Source organism: Trichosurus vulpecula, chromosome 9 (genome assembly GCF_011100635.1).
Source record: "Trichosurus vulpecula isolate mTriVul1 chromosome 9, mTriVul1.pri, whole genome shotgun sequence".
NCBI lineage: Eukaryota > Metazoa > Chordata > Mammalia > Diprotodontia > Phalangeridae > Trichosurus > Trichosurus vulpecula.
Genome location: NC_050581.1, coordinates 115,756,515 through 115,775,207, shown reverse-complemented (window position 1 = coordinate 115,775,207; position 18,693 = coordinate 115,756,515). Strand labels below are relative to the sequence as shown.

General features: G+C 40.6%; 1 long non-coding RNA gene across 1 annotated transcript; it reads right to left on the bottom strand.

Annotated features, from left to right (window-relative positions):
* Positions 1-240: 240 nt before the first annotated feature.
* Positions 241-18,067, bottom strand: LOC118830538. The gene is made up of 2 exons (XR_005009086.1): positions 17,555-18,067; positions 241-2,031 (listed from the first exon to the last, which is right to left on the bottom strand). It is a non-coding gene; the product is annotated as an uncharacterized LOC118830538 (long non-coding RNA).
* Positions 18,068-18,693: the final 626 nt, after the last annotated feature.

Below are 18,693 nucleotides of genomic sequence, written 5' to 3'. Positions count from 1 at the left end.
TTTACATTGATGTTACAGTATGAATTTTTCTCCTCGCTCTAGTCACTACACTTTTTTCATCAATTAATATACATATTCTCAAGTTTCTCTGACAGTATTAATTCTTCATAGCACAATAGTACTTCGTTACATTCATATATCGTAAATTGTTTTGCCATTCCCCAATTGATGAGCATTACCTTAGTTTCCAGTTCTTCGCTACTACAAAAAGAGCAGCTATAAATATTTTTCTGTCTATACAACCTTTTTCTTTTTTTTTTTTTTGAGATTTGGGGGATAGGCCTTGTAGTTATTGATGGGGAAAAATATCTTTTGGGGCATAATTCCAAGTTGATAACCACAATTTTTGTACCAACTCAGAACTCTACCAATAATGTGCTAGTGAACCTATTTTTCAGAAGCCCCTCCAGCATTTGCCATTATGGGTTTTTTTTTTGGTCAGCATTGACAAAGTGATGGATTTGAGGTGGAACTTCGGAGTTTCTTTAATTTGTATTTCTCTGATTATTAGTGATTTGGAGCAATTTTTCATATGGTTGTTCATAGCTTGAGTTTCTTCCTTTTGAGAACTGCCTTTTCATATCCTTTGACAACTTATTAATTGGGGAATGGCTCTTATTCTTATAAATTTAAATCAGTTCTTTATATATATTGGAAATGAGACTTGATAAATTATCAGAGAAATTTGCTATGAGGATATTTCCCCCCAGTTAACCGTTTCCCTTCTAATCTTTAACTACTGGATTTATGTAAAATCTTTTAAATTTTATGTCATCAAAACTGCCCATTTTGTGTGATCCTCTCTATTACTTGTTTATTCATAAACTCTTCCCATATCTATAGAGCTGATCATTTTTTCCCTTGCTGCTTTAATGTGCTTATGATATTACCTTTAATATCAATTTGGATAATATCAATTTCTTGCTTATGATATTCCCTTTAATATCAATTTGGAGTTTATCTTAGCAAAGTTTGAGAAGAATTGTAAAAAGTATCGCCAATTTGTCTAGATTCCCAAATTCGGAACTATGTTATTATTAATTCCACCCTCACTTACTCCATATGATCTGTTTTGATTTCCATAACCTCTTTAGCATCTGATTCTGTCTCCCAGAGGCCCTTATCACTTCTTTTCTAGGCTACTGTTAACACTTTTCCTCATCAGTTTTTCTGCTTAGTTCTTTTCCCATTCCTTTCTGTCCTTAACACAGCTGGGAAAGTGAGTTTCTTTCAATGCAGGTGTGACCATGTCACTCCCTTACTCAGTAAATCCCACTGGCTTCTCATTGCATCTAGGATGAAATATAAACAAACTACCCAATTTAGTTTTTAAAGCCCTTCACAACTCTGCCCCAACTTTTCCAGCCTCTGTGTACATTCCTCTCTCTATCTCACAGGGCTACAGAAGGGGGTATGTATTGTGATGAGTGTTGTCTTTCTACCTGGAACTTTGCTTTCAGAGTCATGTCTGTTTAGATCTTCATTACCGTTACTGAGCTTTCAAACATGATCATTTTCTTGTGTTAACAGTGTTTCCTCGTGTATTGGTAGATAATTCACCGCTCTAATCTTGAGGAGAAGCTGAATCTTTAGGTTTAGGAACTTCAGTAGATCCTAACAGCAGGGAGTCTGTCAGCTCAGTGGAGATGATGATCGAAAAAAAGGACAAGTGGACTGAAACAAGTTTGGATTCGGAAAGGCTTTGGACAGTGAAGAAGGAAGAAGGTGAGGAGGAACCAAAATCTCATCCGCTGAAGAACACCAGCCCTAAACAAGAACTCTCCCGCCGGCTCTTCAGACAGTTGCGCTATGCAGAGACTTCAGGGCCGCACGAGGCCCTGGTCAGACTCCGGGAGCTCTGCCAAAGTTGGCTGAAGCCAGACACATGCACAAAGGAACAGATCCTGGAGCATCTGATAATGGAGCAGTTCCTGACCATGCTACCTGGAGAGACCCGGACCTGGGTGCAATTACATCATCCAGAGAGTGGAGAAGAGGTTGCGGCTCTTGTGGAGGATATAGAGAGTCACCCTGATGGATCGGAAAAGAAAATGAGAATGGTAATTGGGGCCTTGAGGAAGGGGAAGGGATGAGAGACTTGGGAAGTATGCAGGAGACAATACCTGCCTAGTAACTCATTTGATGACATTTGTTCTGCTTGGACCTGAGCCCTTAGGACCTAAGAATGCAATGAGAACATTTCCTTTTTAACTCAAGGTGCAGTAATAAATCATAGATTTACTTGCCAGCTCACTGCCAGTTCCAAGTAGCATTAGTGGCTTGTGTGATGAGGTCTGTACAGGTTGGTGGAAAGAGCCTTTGAATTTGAGAGTCTGGAGACCTAGTTTCTAGTCCTAGCTATACACCATTGAATAGTTATGCAACTTTGGGCAAATCATGGGAATAACACTTGCATCTGAAATACTCTGAAAAATGTGATGTGCCGTAGAAATGTTTTATTGTGGTTATCTGGTCTTAGCTTATCATTGCTTTGATCAGTTTGGGGACAGAGTCACATGAAGTATTTTCCACATCTCCAATCCACGATACAGGATTCACTACCCCAAGATAAGAGCTTCTACTTTCAGATTTCAATCTGTAGGCCCTTCTCTCCTGTGGACTCTCCTATCTAATAGGAGTCCATCACTGCCCTAATTTCTCCACTCTCCCTAGCTGCTACTTTTTTCCTGGAGTGTTTTTATTACTTCTCTATGCCCATTCCCACAGTGACTCACTCTTTCACTTCTGGGCAGAAGGCAGGGAGCACCCTACAGGGTGCTTTCCAGGATCTGTGTCCAAACGGAAGCTGCAGGCAACAGAACATAAAACCCAGTGCTGGAAGGACCTGAGGACGCTGAATGTCAGAAGTAGTGTTCTCTTCCTCCTCAAATTACTTTGTGTCTATTAATCTTTGTTCTTGTGTCTCATCAGTAGAATGTCTGGGTACCCCTAGTGCCTAGTTCAGGGCCCTTACATAGGATTGGCACTTTAAAAATGACATGTCAGTGAATGAAGGACTGTAGTATTTAATTCAACAAGAATTTTTAAGCACTTGCTAAATTTAAGGTACTATGATGGATACTGGGGATACAGAGACAAACAGTCCCTGCTTTCGGGGACTCATATTCTACTGGAATGGAGCATGTCAGCACTGGGAGGGCTCTTAGATTGTAGAACATCAGATCTTAAATTTGCTCAAGAACTGTAATGTTTATTATACTTTGTATCGAGTAGAATATCCTAATGTTCTGAAAGATCTGTGATTATGTTTCTGTGGACACTTTCTTCATTGACACAGTGCAGATCCTCCACACCCAGTAGAGTTTTAGGAGTTACTGTTTACCTATATACTCTTTGAGAAATCTGAAAAAGTTAAAACAATAAAGCCCACCCCTCCACACATAGTGCACTGGAGGTCTTGGACAAGAGGACTAATAGCTGAGGTAGTTGAGGTATATGTAGAGCAAATGGTAACAGAGCAAAAATACCATTAAGTTGGCTCATGGTCTGAATAAACGTCAGCTTTTAATTCTTCAGAGCCAATACCCAAAATTTAAAACCTGATATATGAGCACAATAAAGAGGTTATCATTCAGTCCAGCCTTTTGTGCATTATTTATATATTGGGGGGGGGGGTCTTGCCTTAATGAACTGGATCAGTAGACAAATACAAAGGACCAGAAATTGCTTCCATTAACTCTAGTCAAATCGTTCTCCCCAAAGTCAAAAAAGACTTGAAAAATTGTCAGAGCCATGGCCTTTTCCTCCCACCCCCCAAATCTCATCCTCTTTAGTCTCTCTTCCTTTTGGACACAAATATTGTCTCCTTCAAATTTTTCCTTTGCTTTTGGGGACCATTTACTGTCCTGCTTCCTTTTCTGATTTATCCTCTTCTTGCAGCTCTCAAGGCTTAGTGCTTGGCTCCCTGCTCTCCTTTCCCTGTTCTGTTTCCCTTAAAAATTTCCACTACTTTCATAGCTTCAGCTACCACATTTATTTCTGATAATGGTAGCATCATTCTTCTAGTACATGAACCTCTAAATTTTAGTGTGATCTTTCCTTTTTACGTAATACCACTACTCTCAGGTGATATAGTGATCTAACATTTTATAATTTATAAAGTGCCCTACATGCCTCATTCTCTTTATTCTCATAACAATCCTATGAGGTAGGTAACGCAAGCACCCCTGTTTTATAAATGGGAAAACCGAGGCTCAGAATTGAAGCAACTTGCCCAAAGTCGCACAACTACGAAAGTGGCAGAGTTGGGGATTCAAACTAAAGTCTTCTGAGGTAGGTGGCACTGTGGTTAGAGCACTGGGCCTGGAGTTGTTATTACTGCTCTGAATCTAAACAGGGTTCTTTCTACAATACCATAATTACCTCCCTTTTCTTCATAAAAACTTAAGTCTTTAAGTTGTTTTCATTGTTGCTTTTTTGGTTTGAACTCATCCTTTTTATCCCCAGTGTCACCACCCTAGTTTGAGCCCTTATTTGCAGCTGGTATACTACAGCTGCTCTCTTCATAGATTCCTGTCTTTCTTTTCTTCTATTTCCCATTCTCCCTGCATGCACCTATGAGCACATGTTCTTAGCCTGGCCTTTGACCACCTTTTTCAGTCTCATTTCCCAGTTTTCCCCTATATCTATTTCTGCTGTAGACAGACTGATCTCCTGCAGGGGCAGAATGATGTAATGGAATCCCAGCATTGAGCTATTGGAGTTCACATCCCAGTGTGGGCATTTCACTTTCTGTGTGACCTTAGCCAGTTTGTTTCCCTTCCCAGAGATTTGGTTTTCTCATCTTTAAAATGGGGTTAATACTTATATTATCTGTATAACCTTAACCTGGTCATTTAATCTTTGTGAGTTTTATAGGAAAGGTCATCTAGGTTTCCTGACTCCAAATCTAGTGGTCTTTCATGCAGCCTCAATTTCTCTTGTAAAATGAGACTGGACTAGATGATCCTTAAGGTTCCTTTCATCATTTATTAGAAATCTACTCTCACAAGATCACTGTGAAGAAAGCACTTTGTACACTTAAAGTGTTGCAGAAATTGGAGCCAATGTTGCTTTTACTCAGTTGCCCATATGTATTTTGTGTCCTCTTCCCTCTGTGATTCTGTACCAGTCACTCCCCTCACCTGGAATGTATTCTCTTCCTTCCATTTTTCTGAGTTGGTCAGTCATATTAAGCACCCACTCTGTGCCAAGTCCTGTGCTAAGAGCAAGGAATACAAAAACCAGACCCTGCTCTCAAGGAGATCACAATCTAATGGGAGAGACATGCAAATAACTGCATTACAAACAAGGTAGAAGCAGGACAAATTAAGGAGCAAGAAGGAGCTGGATGAAGTCCTGCCCGCCCTGGCTCCATGCCTTCTTTTGGGCTGCCTCCTCTGATTTTGGGAGCTCATGGTGAACTCCCTTGTCTGAAGTCATGGCTTTCTTTGTCCCACTCTTGACTCAAGAGAATGTAGAGACAAGAGAACCTAGGACATATCCTTGGGGAACACTCACAGTTAAGGGACGTGAAATGTGTGATGAGCCAATAAGAGAGATTAAGGAACAGTCAGACAACAAAGAAAGTTCCTCCGCTGAGATTTAGGTTTCTGTTCCCACAATGATTACCTCACAGGCTCAACTTTCTCTCTTTGTCTCTAGGTCTCAGCCCATGCCCAAGGACAGGATGTGCCATGGACGGGGACAGCGTCTCTGGCAGCTCTTTCTGTTCCACCTCTTTGTGGCAGCCCTTCCCCTGGGACCCACCTGGACTCTGCTTGTGACACAAAGATGATCCACGTCAAGGATCCTCTGAACGGTACCATCCCTGACCCAATGTCTTACTCTCACACTGGTCTACTGGTTCACCTTTATTTTGGAACCTCTTCCCTTCTCACTGCCTCTTCCAATTGCAGGCCTGCTTCATTGTTCTTGTGAACTCCTTCCAGCTTGGATTCCCTGAGGATGGTCTTCATCCAAAGGAGGTTCTAAGGCAACCCTCTCTGCATCTTTTCATGACACACTTTGAAGCTCCCTGTATATGTTATTTTGCACAGTATGCTGAAACTCATTACAGTTGTAATGGAAAGGATCCTAGATTTGTATCAGAGGACCTGGGTTCTAATCCTGGCACTGTAACTTACTGCTTATGTGACCTCAGGAAAGGCCCTTAAACTTTTTGGTTCTCTGCTTAAAATTAGTTTGGACTAACTGATCTCTAAGGTCTCTTCTAGCTCTAAATTCTATACATTTATTTGGATTCAAAGTATTTTTTTAAAATTTGAGCTTGAGTTTGAGCCATGGCTCTGCTATTTATTATCTCAGTGGGTATTCTCTAATGCCTGGGTTTCTCCCCACAGCCACCCACTGTCCTACCCCAAGGCTAAAGAGAATACTATTGTGCATACAGGAGACATAATTTCTTATCAGCAATAGTCAGAACCTGGGATAAGTTTCTTTTTGGATCTCTGGATTTTCTGTGGCTTAATTGGGGTGGGGGGAGGGTGTGGAGAGGAAGCTGCAGATTTTGTCTCATTTATGGCTGTCTTTCTTCTCTCTTCAGCTTTTCCTGCTTCTCAGGTTCCTGCCCATACAGGGGACCAGGCAGTGGTGGCTCTGTCCCTGAAAACCAAGCCTCAGGTAAGCTACAATTTTCTTTATTCTTCCTGGGGTTTTGTAGCTGTAGCTCCTTCCCTCATCTTAGGAGTTCTTTGCCCACATACAAGTATTCTTCCTTGGCAGCTGAGCTTGAACTCTTGGGTTTTTCTTTCCATTTCATTGGTTCTTGCATGCACTCATGCCTCATAGGTACTGAGTGGTGGGACAGTCCTTGGGACATCAGGAACATATTGTTTCAGGAGGCAGTGATGTTTGAAGATGTGGCTATAAGCTTCCAGAAGGAAGAATGGGCATGTCTGGACCCTGCTCAGAGGGCCCTGTACAAGGACGTGATGCTGGAGAATTATAGCAATGTAGCATCTTTGGGTAAGGCTTTACCTTCTTTCTTACCTAAAGATGAAGAATTTGTTCGAAAGCGCTACTCTGCTTATTTCCTGTCATAATTTGGCAGTCCCGCACCCTCAGGGGATGCCTTGCCAAGCAGGAATGGCTTTATGATCCCTTTGCGGTGAGGCAAAGGATCCTTGTGTCCTGTTTTCTAGTGATCTTTTCTGTGGGCTTTACTCTGTGGAGCTGGAAGTATGCAATATTCTAATTATCTGCGTGACTCAGAATCCTTAGCAGTCACCCCTACTCCCTTTACAATCATTCTTGGTCTTTTTGTGAAAGGCTTACTTATCTCAGACTGTGAGCTGAAAATTACCCATATGTTTGCAGTCTAGATCTCTCCACTTTGGGAGTTTTTCCATCCTCTTAAGAGAAGTATAACTGTATATCAAGGCCTAGATTTTTAAATTCCTGTTCCTTGGTTAAAAAAAAAAAGCCTTGAACCCCCTTCTCTAGGTTCCTTCACCTTCCTCTGGGCCTTCTTTCCAGGGTTTCTCAGGAAGCACTCCACTTCTTTCTTGCCCTTTCCCCTGGATCAGGCTTTGGGATACAGCAGGATGATACCATGCTCTAGCCTAGCCCTTTTTTCTCTTCCTGAACAGCATATCTATTTCCTGAACCTCTTGTGACGTCTAAGCTGGAGCAAGTATCTGGGAATCTGCAGGAAGCTCAGGCCAGAGGGCAGAGGCTTGCTCGTACAGGTGAGTGAGGAAAACTCTTCCAGTTTTCCCCTTTTCTTTGACGCATTGAGCGTATTAGAAAGAGAATACGGCATGGAGCTGCTGCATGGGTTCACATCCCAGCTCTGACAATTACTCTGTTCCTTTAGGCAAATGCTGAGCCTTGGTTATTTAATTCTAAAATGGGAATCACAGTACTTTCATCAACTATGTCTCAAAGTTGCTGTGGAAAAAGTATTTTAAGGTTTACAAAGCATAATAGAAACAGGAGCTGTTATTTTTCATTTTGTGAAAATCACCCATAGACTAAAAACTGTGAGAATTGATACGTGAGAAATAGCTAACTAAACAAAATCAAGAAGGAAGTTAAACCATAAGGTTCCCATTCTTGTGGCGGTTGAATCCTGTCACCCACCCAAGTAAGCATGGCACTCTGGCATAGTGCCAACAAAAGATTCAACTCCTTTTTGACTTCAAGCCCCACACTGTCCTTTATTAGATATTTGTACAGTAACTGGGAACACTCTCATGTTTTGGTAACTCACTTTTTGGGTGAGTAGTGGGTCCCCTTGCCTTCCCTATTCTAGAAGTCCTGCGTTCAAATACTGGCTCTGCCACTTATTAGGTGTGTGATTGTGGGCAAGTCACTTCTACTTCTTTGATCCTTCATTTCCTTAAAGAGAAAGAGCTAATAATTCTTACATCATCTGCCTCACAAGAAAGCACTTGGTAGACTTTAAACTGCTAAAGAAATGGAGTTATGCGTAGCATTCCCTTCATCATCATTTGCAAACCTTTGGTAATCCTTGTTTCACATGAAATGATCACTCAGTAACACTAACTGCTTACTATATCAGGCACTGTGCTCAGTGCTGGAGATGAAAGGCAAAAATCTCCAAGTTCTTTCCTTAATATTGTAAGGGGTAGGACAACATGTATACATATAGACAAATAAAAAGCACACAGAAAACAGACAAAAGGTATTTTTAGATGGGAAGGCAGTAGCAGCTCGTGGAGCAGGGCAAGGAGGGTCACCAAGAAAGGACTCCTGTTAGAGGGAGTGCTTAGCTGATTCTTGAACGAAACCAGAGATTCCAAAAGGCAGAAATATGGATAGAAAGCATTCTATGAATGGGGGACAGCCAGTGCAAAGGCATGGATACTAGAGATGGAGCAGCAAGTAGGTCAGTGTGACTGGACCAGAGTATGTGGAGGGGAGTAATGTGATGACTGATGGGAAGGGACCAGGTTGTGAAGTGCTTTAAATGCCAAAGGAGTTTATATTTTATCCTAGAAGTGACAGGGAGCCTCTGGAGTTTATTGAGTAGGGGGTTGATATGGTCAGACCCACTCTTTAGGAGAATATATTGGAGTGGGGAGGCCAAATTGGAGGCCATTGTTAATAGTCCTGGTGAGAGGTGATGAAGGCGTGAATGAAGGTGGCCACTACATAAATGCAGAGAAAGAGATGTATGAGAAACAGTGTGGGAATTTAAAGGTTAAGTATTTGGCAACTCATTAGTTATGCAGAAAGAGGCACTAAGGAGGAGTCTGGGTGAATGGAAGGTTAGTGATTCTCTTAACAGTTATAAGCAAGTTCAGAAGAGTGGAGTTTTAGACATGTTGAATTTGAGATCCAAATGGGATATCTAGTTCTAGGTGTCTAATAGGCTATTTGTGATGTAGGACTAGAACTCAAGAGAGAGACTAGACCTAAACGTATAGATCTGAAAATCATCTGAATTTAGATGATAACAGAACTCACGGGAGCTGATGAGGTCATGTATATGAAAAGAGTATAGAGAGAAAAGAAAAGGTATAGGACAGAGCTTTGGGGTATACCCACAGTGGCTGCTATGAATATGCTGGCATATTTCCAGGTTTGAATCGCAAAATATAACAGACTCTCTTCATTGAAGATGAAACCAAAACATTTATTCAAACACCAGAAAGCCAAATCCATCATAGTGATGAGGAAATCTATACACATTATCAATACAGGGAGAACATAATAATAGTAGTAGATTTTAATATTAATATTCCTTTTTCAACACTAGATAAATCCAACAGAAAAATAAAGGAACATATAGAGTTAACATAATGGGGAAAAATTATATTTGAATGACATGGAAATTTGTAAATGGGATACAGAATATCCTCAATCAATAAACATTTGTTAAGTGCCTATGAAGTGCCAGGCATTGTGCTAAGCACGGGTAATACCAAAAGGGGCAAAAGATAGTCTCTGCTCTTAAGGAGCTCATAATAGAACTGGGGAGAGAACAAACAAGTATATACAAACAAGCTATGTACAGGATAAGTAGGAAATAATTAACAGAGGGAAGGCACTAGAATTAGGAGAGGTTGGGAAAGGCTTCCTGTAGGAGATGGGTTTCTAGCTGGCACTTGGAGGAAGCTAGGTGTGTATCAACAATTTGTGTTTCTTCCTTTGATAACATCTGTTCAATGCTTTTTGAATAATAGAGTTTACTCTTGTAAATGATTTTTACCACAAAATTTGCTGCAAAGATTTCTCTACTTTTTAATTTTGATGCATGACCTTTTATTGTGCAAAATTATTTTTAAAAAGCTAAAGTTCAACTATTTTGTTTCTTATGATTTCTTCTACTCATATATGCATTTTCCATATTTACACAATTGTGATAAACGTATCATTCCCTTTTCTTTTAAATTATATATGCTTATATGTACATATATGTCTGTAGCATATCTCTTTATCTCTCTATCTATGGAGCCATTTGGAACTTAAGTGTGATTTATTGTAGGACATATGAATGTAACCTAGTTTTTCCTAAACTAATATCCCATTTTTCCAGAAATTCTTATTGAATAACTCTCTTCTCAGTATTTTGTCCATGATATTTTTTACTTTCTTGCCTCTTAAGGCTCTTTTTTTTTTGTGGAATGAAAGCCATGCATTCCTATTGTAATAGGATATTTGAGTATTATTTTATATATTTTCCATTCTTTAACATAGGAAACAAATGTTTTTTCTTGAATTTCTTTTTGTTTTAGGTGATAAAGTCAAATTTGAGAAAGAGAAATTGACTACTGTAAAGCAAGAAATTTCTGAAGAATCACCAGCAACAGCATTGGGAAATGTCCAGAGCAATGTTTCTGATCAACCTGAGGTTAGACCATCTTGTAAAGAGAAGGCTGGGTGGGAGAGGCAGTTGGGAAATCCCACACTGGAAAGAGTGAAGGTAGAGGAAGGAGATTCTGAGTATGTGGTAGTCAAGGAAACAGAAACTACCACAGAGGAGACAGATGAGAATCTGGGGGAACATGTTAGTTCAAACCTTAGTATTTATCAAAAAATTCCTAAACAAGAGGAAGTCTATAAATATAAGGAACAGTTGGAACAGAATGAGGAGAGAGCTGATAAATGTGATGAGGATGGGAAAGCTTCCAGCCTCATGCCAGGGCTTAGTCAAAATCAGATAACTGAACAAAATTTTTCATCAGAGAATGAACAAAGGCAAGAATATAATGATTATGGTGTGGATGGCCTTGGTGGAATTTCCCACTCCCTTATTCACCAGATGATACACAGTGATAAAAATTTGTATGAACATAATGTGTGTGGGGAAACTTTCAGTCACATGTCAGTCTTTAGTCCATATGTAAGCATCCGAGCTAGGCCAAATCACCATGAATGTAAACAGTGTGGTAAAACTTTTACAAGAAAAGGAAACCTTGTTGATCATCAGAGAATTCATACTGGAGAGAGACCCTATAGATGTAATGAGTGTGAGAAAACATTTTCAAGAAGCAGATCCCTTGTTCAGCACCAGAGAGTTCACTCAAAAGAAAAACTATTTGAATGTAAAGAGTGTGGTAAATCATTCAGAAAGAACAGGAGCCTTGTTTCTCACCAGAGAATTCACACTGGGGAAAAGGTATATGAATGTAAAGATTGTGGGGAAACTTTTACAAGAAAGAGAACCCTTGTTGATCACCAGAAAATTCACTCTGGAGTGAAGGAAAGACATGAATGTGATGTATGTGGGAAAATTTTTACACGAAACAGAAACCTTGTTGAACATAAGAAAATTCATACTGGTGAGAAACCCTACGCATGTAATCAATGTGGGAAAACTTTCCTTCGTAAGTCATATGTTGTAGTACATTATAGAACTCACAGCAGAAAAAAACCATATGCGTGTCAGGTGTGTGGGGAAGTCTTTATATGGAACTCAGGCTTGTCTCGACATCGGTTAACACATACTGAGGCGGAATATGATGAAATTAACGAGTAAGGAACTTTTTATCATAGATCTAACATTCAACTCCACAGAATTGATAGTGATAAGCTTTATGGATGTGGGATAGTTTTCACTGCAAGAAAACTCTGGTTAATGACCATTCACATTACAAATGCTAGGAATGGAAATAATGTGGGAATTTTTTTTACAAGAAACATAACCCTTGTCGATCATTCACAATGAGGAAAAGTAAGGAGTTGGAAGAGGGTGGGGAAGTTTTTAAAAGAATAAAACACTTGTTGAACACCAGGGGAGAAATAAATGTTAGTTTAGGTAAAGCCTTCATTTGTAAGTCATGCTTTCTATTCTAGATAAGTCATAACAGAAACCATATAAATGTAATTTGTGGCATAGCTATTAGGAGAGTCTCAGGCTTTCCTTGATAGAGAACCCACATTAGGGGGAAATATTATGAACAAACTTTTAAATTATAGCCTTGCTATTCAACAATACAACCTGCAAATAGTTTGAACTGCCTGAATGGGGACCCAGCCAGTTGGGTAACTTAGCTCAACCTCTCCCTCTCCTCCCCAAAAGGAGGTAAATTTTGATGGCTGGAAGCTCCCCAGTTAATCTGGGATTTACTGGCTAGATTCCTTCCTTCCTTCCTTTCTTTTTTCTGAATCTCATAAACCAGACCACAATAGGACCCTGCCCAAGCTCCACTTAATGGCTATAATTTGGGCCCTTTTGGTTCAGAGTGAATGTCAGTGGTAATGGTTTCTCTTTTGATTAGCAACCCTGAGGGTCTTCCCCTCCCAGTTTGATTTTTTTCCTCTTTTTTCTAATTAAAGGGGCCACCCCTTCTTAAAGAGGCCTATTCACTGAATGGCCCTTACTTCACTCAAAGTGAGAACCTGAAAAGGTTGCACCCTGGGCCATCTCCAGTCATCCTGATGAATTATCAGGCCACTAGACCCAGATGGCTCTGGAGGAGAAAGTGAGGCTGGTGACCCTGCAGAGCCCTGTCTCACTTTCAAATCCAATTCACTTCAAGTCATGGCATCATTTTCCTGATGTCATGGTCCTCTTCAAAAAACAAAGGACAAACACAACAATCTCACTGATGTTAAGCTATATGATTCATCAGTATGGCATAGCTTCCATAGGTAAGAGAACCCTCACTGGTCACCAAGGAATTCACATTGATGAGATACTCTCTAAGTAATGTTAAAAATAATATTAAACCAATTCAAAAGAACCTCCCTCAATATTTCATCCAACGTCATATCAAAAAGTAAAGGAACACTCTAAATACATGAATTGGTGGTTGAGTAAAGTCCACAACCTAGTGTGACAGATTTTCCCAGCACTGTGGGAAAGCCTTCAGTTGTATACCACTATCTTGTATATAAGAGAAAGCACATAGAAGAAACTCTGTGAGTGTGGGAAATCCTTTTGTCGTAATAGCACACTAAAAGCTTTACAAAAATTACATCATGGAGAATTACTATGAATGTCAGTGTGTAAGTCTTCTGTTGCTTGTTGTCCCATATATCATACATAAGAGATTGCACGTCAGAGGGAAATGTTGCAAGTGTATTTTGTAAAGGAAAGCTTTGGGGTAGATCTTAAATTTCCCTAGGCATTGATTAATTCTTAGTCAGATGAAATGCTATAAATATCATGATTTATGTGCGCCTTCAGTTAAAATGGAACCTCAGTCGATCATTGAAGAAATTGTTCAAACATCATCTGCAGAGAAAAGATTACATTAACTTTCTTTGTAAAAAGATAAGATTTTATTGATTTTTAAAAATATCATCATAATTATTCCTAGTATTCCTCTCCCTCTGAGACATCCCATATAGCAAATAGTACTTTTTGAGGATGAAAAAAAAATCAGCAAACTTACTGAAATATTGAAAAAATCCAAAAACACATATTATATATAATACCTGTGGACCTTCTACCCTCACAAAGGTGTTTAGTTGGGGGTGTCCTCTCAGTCTGTTCATTCAAATCATATTTGATCTTTGTAATTTTGTTACATTTACTTTTTGGTGTTTGGTTATTCTTTCCTTTTACATTGTTGTAATTATCATGTATATGAGTTTTTTGGCTCTCCTTCACTCTGCATTAGTTCATGTAGACCTTTTCATGCTTCTCAGTATCACATATCACTTTTTACAGCACAATAATATTCTATTACAATCATGTATGACAAAGCTATTCCCCCATTTGATGGGCATCTGCTTTGTTTCAAATTCTTTGCTATTAAGTTTTTTGTTCATTTTAAACTTAAATACAAAATGAGAAGATAAAAAAGAACATTTCCATGTATACTGCAGAAAACAGAGTTCTATGTTATTATAAAAAGTGCTGCTGTAAATATTTTGGTGTATATATAGACTTTTTTCTTATTGATGAAGTCATAATAACATTATGCCTTGGGGCATAAGCCTAGTAATGGAGAGTCTGGTTCAAAGGATATGAACATTTTAGTCACTTTATTTGCATTACTCCAAATTGATTTCCAAAATGATTGTACCATTTCACAACTTCACCAACAATTAGTGTGCCTGCCATTCTACCACCTTTCCTTGACTATTGTCATTTTCTGTCATCTTTGTCAATTTTCAAGGTGACAGGTGAAACTTTATGATTATTTTGACATGTATTTTTCTTAGTGATTTTGAGCATTCTCCCATATGGTTGTGAATACTTTGTAATTCTTCTGAGAACTTTTTGTTGATATCCTTTGATCATTTATCTGTTGTTGTTCAGCTGTTTCAGTCATGTCTGACTCTTTGTGACCCCATTTGGGGTTTTCTTGGAATACTGGAGTGATTTGTCTTTTCCTTCGCCAGCTCCTCTTACAGAGGAGGAAGAGAAGCAAATAGGGTCAAGTGACTTGCCCAGGATCACACGGCTAGTAAATTTCTGAAGCCAGATTCGAACTCACAAAGATGAGTCTTCTTGACTCCAGCTCTAGTACTCTATCCACTGCATCATCTAGCTGCCCCATATTTATTTGTTGGGGAATGGGTATTTGAGATACACACATACACACACATATGCATATGTGTCTGTGTGTATATATGTAATTGTTTATGTATCATGGATTCCAAACCCTTATCAGAGGAATTGATACAAACTTTTTTTTCCCATTTGACCACTTCCTTTCTTATCCTAGGTGCATTAATTTTGTCTGTGCAGAAAGAAGCCTTTTAGTTTTATTTAATAAAAGTTATCTATTTTATCTTTTTTTAATTGCCTCTATGTCTTGTCCAGTTATGAATGCATATCCTACTCATAACTGTGAGAGGTATATGGTTTACTTCCGCACTAATTTTTTTGTAGTTTGATCATTTATATTAAAGTTTATGTAGAATATACATGGAATATGGTGCAAGATGTTGGTCTAAGCCTAATTTCTGCCAGATGGCTTTCTCATTTTCCCAGAAGTTAAATAAGGAGCTATTGTCACAACATATCCATGAGCACTGAATATTCCTCCAGCTATTTATGTATTTTTTTAAAGGAGCACTTGATAATTAAATCTATACATGTCCTTTGTGTGTGTTGGTAGGCTAATCTCCAGATAATTTTATAGTTATTTGGAATAGGATTTCCCTTTCTATTTTTGCCCTTTAGGTTATATTATTGTTATAAAGAAATCCTATTGACTTTTTAGGGTTTATTTTGTATCTTGTAACTTTGCTGAAGCTATTGTCCCTATTAGGATCTTTGCTGATTCCCTAGGATTTTCCAAGTATACTATCATATCATCAGTTAAAGTTTTATCTCCTCTTTACCTATCTCTATGCCCTCAATTTCTTTCTCTGCAGGTAGATGGCACAGCAGATAAAGCACTAGGCTTGGAGTTAGGAAGAACTGAGTTCAAATCCATCTCTGGACACCTACTAGCTATGTGTCCTTGGGCAAGTTAAACTTTTTCTCTGTTTCCTCAACTGTAAAATGAAGATAATAATAGCACCCACTTCCCAGAGGTGTACTGTGTATCAAATGAGGTACTGGGCAGGTAGGTGGTACAATGAATAGAGCACTGAACCCGGAGTTAGGAATATGAGTTCAAATCTAGCCTCAGATGCTTAACTGGCTGTGTGACTTCAACTGTAAAATGGGGATAATAAGACCACCTACCTCCCAGGGTTGTTGTATGGATCAAATGAGACAATATTTGTTAAGCACCTATCACAGTGCGTGGCACAGAATATGTTAGTCTTGTATGTTAGCATGTCCAGGGGACCATTAATCAACTAATAGTGGTGAGAAAAGGCATACTTGTTTCCACTCCTGTATTCGAAAAGATTTTAGCATTGCATATGATGCTTGCTTTTGGTTTTAGATAGAAGGAAGGACTTTCTATGTCTAAACTTCATAGGGTTTTAGCACTTCTTTCTCTGTAGCGATTAATCTTTGATAGGATTGTTGTTTAAAAAGTTTTAGTCACCATGTTTTTCTTCTGTTATTTTATCTTTATTTTAGGTAATTAGGACTATATTTGTCTCATAAAAAAAATTGTTAGTACTTTCTTCCTGAGTTTTGGAGAATAATTTTTGAAGTATGGGTACTATTTTTTCTAAATGTTTGTTGGGACCAAGAGGTTCTTTCCCCCTCTCCTACCCACATCTCCTTTGTAGCTAATTTCTTTTTGTGAACTTGGGTTATTTAAACCTCTATCCGGTCTTCTGAAAATCTGTATATTAAATATTAGAAACTATTCCTCATTTCTTTTGTGTTCTCAGTTTTGCTAGCATAGTTGAATAAGGCATTTTGAATATTCTTTTTATTCAAACCTAGCCACAAGTCCTGCCTCTTTCCCTCTGTTCCTCCCCTCTTCTGCAGAGATCTTTTGTAGTGAAGAGGTTTAAGTAAAAATGATGATTGTTAGGGGAACTGTAAGTTTTTAGGGGTGCTCGAGACCCCAAAATACCTACACGCCGGGTCCTGCCGAAAGAATTCGACTCAAGCCTTCTCAGCCAAGGGAAAAGAGAAAGTTTATTAGGGATTCACCATAATGGGTTGTCTTAAGAAATCCCACCCTTTTCACAAGCGGGCCAGATTGAATCTACTGAGCTAGATTAAACCTGAGCCCCTTCATGGAGACAAGATGGAGATTATATACACAAAGATTGTGGGAGGGATTGAGGGGTGGTCTGGGGTGACTAGAGGAGGGGTTTAGGGAGGGTCCTGAGGAGGAGTCTAAGGAGAGATGAGGTCAGAGTCCAGGAACCAAGAGAATGGAATGAAGGGTGGGAAGTGGCTGAAGGCATGCATATCTATAGGAACAATAGAGGGCATGGTTTAGGTAGAGATCTGGGCCTAATGATAATGTGAGGCTATAGTCTCTGGGGAAGACCAGATCTAGTTGGAAGATTCAAGGAGAATTCAAGGGGGCTCCCAGAGACCGTGCCCTCAACAGTAGCACGGAACGCTGCCATCCTATAAACTTCCGAACTTCACAGGGCCTGCATCTCCATGGCACCGGAAAGAAACTGTGTGTGTGTGTGTGTGAGTGAGTGAGTGTGAGTGTGTGTGGGGTGGGGGAGGTCTCCGCAGCTGGCCGCACGGCCGGGCTGGTGGGGTGGGGGACAGGAGGGGGAAAAGTCTTACCTGAAATGTGGTCTTTGAGGCACTGCCACGTCCTGGACACTCGAATGAATTGCCAGTTGTGAAAAGGTTTTGTCAGCGCTCCAAAAAACTTGATTTATTTTCAAGAAATTGGCTCCCTTATTAAGAAAATTAAGAAGGCGGGGGGGACAGCATCAGTCCCTTAGTTTGTTCCCCCCTCTCCAAGGTAGCTTGTTAAAATACCCCGCTGTTTCTGGCCCCCATGGGGGGGGAGCGGGGGACGGGGGCTTGGGGGTCCAGCAACCTCCTTATATTAGAAAATTCCGAGTTTTTGGCACAACTCTTGGTAGGACGATAGCTGGTGGAGGACTTGCGGTTGTAAATGCCCTGCGCACGCCAGGCATGTCCTGTCTAGCTCTCCGGCTCTCGCCCTTGGCCTCTTGGACTCTAGGGCTCTCGCCCACCTCTCTCTCGCCCGCCCGCCTCTCTAGCCCTTGCACCTCTGCCTGCCTTTGTCGCGCTGCCACCCCACCCCCCCACGTCTCTGGCACGCCCCCCGCCGCAGCCGCTGGTGCGCCACCACGCCGACGCTCGCGTGCGTGCGCGCATGCGCACACTCGCTCGGCATCTTCTTTCGTTGGGTCGCGCCCTCGGTGGTCCTGTTCTCTCTTTCTTTGGGTCTCTGTGGCAAATGTCATGTTTGGGTGTGGGGCTGGGGGTGTCAGGGATAAGCGGTACCAGGCTGGTAGTGAATGCATACTGTTTTTTTAAATTATATTTTAAATGGGAGCGGGCTGTGGGTGCCAGGATGGGAGCTGACGAGCGGTCCTGCTGAGCCTGGCCGACCAGAGGAGGTGGTACGGGGTGCCTCGGGGGCGGGCTGGGGAACCGTGTCCATGCTGAGGGGCCACCGAGCAGGCGCGATGCTTTGGGGGCCGAGCCAAGCCGGGCCAGGCCTGGGAGGGTTTGGTCATTGTGGGCTTTCGGGCTGGGCCCCACCATGCCCGGCGTGAAGCTGACCGCCTGAGGCCTGCTTTCAAGATGGTGCTGCACGGGGCCCAAGTTACCCCCACTGCGCTGTCAACACAAGCAGAAGCCTCCCAAGGAGCATCAAAAAAGGCAGCCGCAGACAAGGATTGCGAGCAAGGCAAAGCTTGTCTCTGCACCAGCAAAGCGTTCCT